We start from the raw sequence: 4,799 nt of genomic DNA, 5'->3' as shown, positions 1-4,799 counted from the left end.
AAATTTCTGGAAACAAATGAAAACAATAACACAACATATCAAAACTTATGGGATACAGCAAAAGCAGTGTTAAGAAGAAAGTTTATAGCAACTGGTGCCCACATCAAGAAATTGGAAAGACACCAAATAAATGACTTATCTATGTACCTCAAGGAAAACAACAGGAAACCAAACGCAAAACTAGGAGAAAATAAATAATCAAATTAGTAAATAAACAAAATTGAAACAAAGGGAGCTGACACTATGGTGTAGCAGGTAAAGCTGCTGCCTGCAGTGCCAGCATCCCATATGAGTGCTGGTTCGAGTCCCAGCTGCTCCACTTCTGATCCAGCTCTCTGCTATTGCCTGGGAAAGCAGCAGAAGATGGCCCAAGTCCTTGGGCCCCTCCACCCACATGGGAGACCTAGAAGAAGCTCCTGGTTCCTGGCTTTGGATTGGCACAGCTCTGGCCATTGCAGCCAATTGGGGAGTGAACTAGCAGATGGAAGACCTTTCTCTCTCTCTCTCTCTCTCTCTCTCTCTCTCTGCCTCTCCTTCTCTCTCTGTGTAACTCTGACTTTCAAATAAATAAATACATCTTTTAAAATAATTGAAACAAAAAATATAAAAGATCAGCAAAACAAAAAGCTAGTTTTTTCAAAAAATAAACAAAATTGACACACCATTGTCCCAACTAACCAAAAAAAGGAGAAGACCCAAATCAATACAGTTAGAGATGAAAAAGGAAAAATAACAACAGACACCACAGAAATAAAAAATCATCAGAAATTACTACAAAGAGTTGTATGCCAACAAACCAGGAAACCCAGAAGAAATGGACAGATTACTGGACACATACAACCTATCTAAATTCAGTCAAGAAGACATAGAATACCTAAACAGACCCATAACCAAGATGGAAACTGAATCAGTAATAAAGAGCCTCCCAACAAAGAAAAGCCCAGGACCAGATGACTTCACTTCTAGATTCTACCAGACACTTAAAGAATTAACTGCATTTCTTCTCAAGCTATTCAAAACAACTGAAAAGGAGGGAATCCTCCCAAATTTTTTCTATGAAGTCAGCATCACCTTAATTCCTAAACCTGAAAAAGGCACAACAGAGAAAGAGAACTACAGACTAATCTCCCTAATGAACATAGATGCAAAAATCCTCAATAAGATTCTGGCCAATCAAATCCAACAACACATCAGAAAGATCATTCACCCAGACCAAGTGGGTGATAAATCCCTGGTATGCAGGGATGGTTCAAAATTTACAAATCAATCAATGTGATACATCACATTAACAAATTGAAGAACAAAAACCATCTAATTATCTCAATAGATGCAGAGAAGCATTTGATAAAATATAACACCCTTTCATGATGAAAACTCTAAGCAAATTGGATATAGAAGGAACATTCCTCAACACAATCAAGGCAATTTATGACAAACCCATGGCCAGTATCCTACTGAATAGAGAAAAGTTGGAAGCATTCTTGCTGAGATCTGGAACCAGACAGGGATGCCCACTCTCACCACTGCTATTCAATATAGTCCTGTAAGTTTTAGCCAGAGCCATTAGGCAAAAAAAAAGAATCAAAGGTATACAAATTGAGAAAGAGGAAGTCAAACTATCCCTATTTCTAGATGACATGCTGCTATATATTGGGAATCCAAAAGACTCCCCTAAGAGACTACTGGAACTCATAGAGAAGAGTTTATTAAAGTAGCAGGGTATAGCTTTCCGGTCCCAGGCGCTTCGGCAGCCGCGGGTTACGGTGCAGACATGGCCAAGTCCAAGAACCACACCACGCACAACCAGTCCCGAAAATGGCACAGAAATGGCATCAAGAAACCGCGATCACAAAGATACGAGTCTCTGAAAGGGGTGGACCCCAAGTTCCTGAGGAACATGCGTTTTGCCAAGAAGCACAACAAGAAGGGCCTGAAGAAGATGCAGGCCAACAACGCCAAGGCTATGGCTGCGCGTGCTGAAGCTATCAAGGCCCTGGTCAAGCCTAAGGAAGTAAAGCCCACGATCCCGAAGGGTGTCAGCCGGAAGCTCGATCGGCTTGCCTACATTGCCCACCCCAAGCTTGGAAGGCGTGCCCGTGCCCGCATTGCTAGGGGTCTCAGGCTGTCCCGGCCACAGACCAAGGCAAAGGCCAAGACTGAGCCCCAAATCAAGGGCAAGGTCAAGGCTCAAATCAAGGCCCAAGCTCAAGCTCAAATCAAGAGCAAGGGCAAAGGCAAGGCCCAGGCTGAAACCAAGCCCAAAGCCCAGGCCGAAACCAAGCCCAAGGCCCAGGCCCAAGCCAAACCCAAAGCTCAGGCCCAAGGCAAGCCCAAGGCCCAGGCCCAAGGCAAGCCCAAGGCTCAGGCCCAAGGCAAGCCCAAGGCCCAGGCCCAAGCCAAACCCAAGGCTCAGGCCCAAACCAAGCCCAAGGCCCAGGCCACACCTGCAGCCCCAGTTCCGGCTCAGGCTCCTCCCAAAGGTGCCCAGCCCCCCGCAAAGGCTCCCTAGTAACAGCCTTTGCCTGCCAATGCAAAGGCAGAAGGACTGGTGTGACCCCTGGGCTGCTGTCTGCGTGGGGCTAGCGTCCTCCTGTGCTGTTTGTACAAATAAACCCGAGACAGGGTCTCAAAAAAAAAAAAAAAAAAAGTAGCAGGGTATAAAATCAACACACAAAAATCAACAGCCTTTGTATACACAGATAATGCATGGCTGAGAAAGAACTTCTAAGATCAATCCCATTCACAATATCTATGAAAAAAATCAAATACTTTGGAATAAATTTAACCAAGATGTCAAAGATCTCTATGATGAGAATTACAAAACATTAAGGAACATTAAAGAAATAGACAAATACACAAAAAATGAAAAAATCTCCCATGTTCATGTATTGAAATAATCAATATCATCAAAATGTCCATTCTACTGAAAGTAATTTACAGATTCAATACAATACCAATCAAAATGCCAAAGGCATTCTTCTCAGATCTAGAAAAAATGATGCTGAAGTTAATATGGAAACACAGGAGGCCCTGAGTAGCTAACACAATCTTATATAACAGAAGCAAAGCTGGGGGCATCACAACACCAGATTTCAAGACATACAACAAGGCAGTTATAATCAAAACAGCCTGGTACTGGTACAAAAACAGATGGATAGACCAATGGAACAGAATAGAAACACCAGAAATCAATCCAAACATCTACAACCAATTTATCTTTGACAAAGGAGCTAAAATCAATCCCTGGAGCAAGGACAGTCTCTTCAACAAACGATGCTGGGAAAACCAGATTTCCACATGCAGAAGCATGAAGCAAGACCTCTACCTTACTCTTTACACAAAAATCCACTCAAAATGGATTAAAAATCTAAATCTACAATCTGATACCTTCAAATTATTAGAGAACCTTGGAGAAATCCGGCAAGACATTGGCCTAGGCAAGGAATTCTTTGAAAAGATCTAAGAGGCACAATCAAAGCATAGACAAATGGGATTACATCAAATCGAGACACTCCTGTACTGCAAAAGAACACTCAGCAAAGTGAAGAGGCAACCAATATAATGGAAGAGATTATTGCAAACTATGCAACTTTTCAAAAGAGGAAATTCAAATGGCCAAGAGACACATGAAAGAATGCTCAGGATCACTAGCCGTCAGGGAAATGCATATCAAAACCACAATGAAGTTTCACCTCACCCCAGTTGCAATTGTAATCTGTAGATGTGAAATTGACACTTCGAGAGCAATGACTTTGAACAGTCCTTGTCTTGACTATTGAAGAACAGTGTTTTTTTTTTTTCATACTATTTGTTAAACTCTTTACTTAACATAGAGATAATCATATGTGTATGAAGTTAATTGTAGATAGATCTTGGTAAAAAAAAATAAAAGCAGGAATAAAAGAAGGAGGAAGAGGAAGGGTGGGAGGGTGGGCACAGTGGGAAAAATCATCAAGTTCCTAAAGTTGAAATCAAGACATGCATGAAGTTTGTAACTGTAAAGATATATAGTTCTGCATACAGTCCTACAGACTTACTTCTAAGGGTACAGTTTAAAAACTTGCCAAGGAACCCCAAATCCACTTAAGCTGGGTGGTAAAAATATCATCTTATGTGTTAAAGTGATCATATAAATGGGATTAAGTGTCTGCAGCAGACTCACAGAATGACAATTGCTTTAAGTAGCATTCTGACCTCAAAATCAGCCCTTAAGGCATTCTGGTCTGACTGAAAAGCCCACAAGAGCATTTCAGGCATGGAAAACCAAGATACTGTGGTTAAAAAAAACGCTCTACATGAAAGACCTCTGTGGGTGAGTCCCAGTGGAAAGAAATGGCCATCAGAGAAGGAAGTACTTTTCTCTGAAGGGAGTAGAGAACTTCTACTTTGCTTATGGCCTTGTCTAAATATTAAAGGAATTTGTGGATTCAAAAAGCTTCCATAGCCTAGGAAGCTCATGTCAAGAGCCTCAGGTGATCACTGATCACTAATATGAGTGTTAATTGTTAAATTAACAAGAGTCACTGTGCACTAACTTCCCATGCAAGATCTCTGTCCTCAAAGAGTTGTATTATGAAAGTTAACAGTAAAGTTTGCTCTCAAAGATTGATTTCATTTGAGTGTATTAAGTGAAGGATATTCTATGTTTACAAGTTTTAGTTATGCCTTAGAGTCCAACTCTATTGCTTGTTAAGTGCTTCCTTAATTAATGATAAAACTTGTTCTCGGCCAGCGCCGTGGCTCACTAGGCTAATCCTCCGCCTAGCGGCGCCGGCACACCGGGTTCTAGTCCCGGTCGG

The 4,799-nt window shown here is 41.6% G+C and overlaps 1 pseudogene across 1 annotated transcript; it reads left to right on the top strand.

Moving 5' to 3' along the window:
• The first annotated feature begins 1,741 nt into the window (after window positions 1–1,741).
• Window positions 1,742–2,536, top strand: LOC138844233 (large ribosomal subunit protein eL29 pseudogene; annotated as a pseudogene). The gene has a single exon (XR_016217005.1). The product of XR_016217005.1 is annotated as a large ribosomal subunit protein eL29 pseudogene (transcript).
• Window positions 2,537–4,799: the final 2,263 nt, after the last annotated feature.

The sequence above is a fragment of the Oryctolagus cuniculus genome, chromosome 11 (assembly GCF_051225735.1).
Source record: "Oryctolagus cuniculus isolate XC-2025 breed Fujian yellow rabbit chromosome 11, ASM5122573v1, whole genome shotgun sequence".
NCBI lineage: Eukaryota > Metazoa > Chordata > Mammalia > Lagomorpha > Leporidae > Oryctolagus > Oryctolagus cuniculus.
The sequence above is the reverse complement of the archived record's forward strand: the minus strand, read 5'-3'. Positions and strand labels throughout refer to the sequence as shown.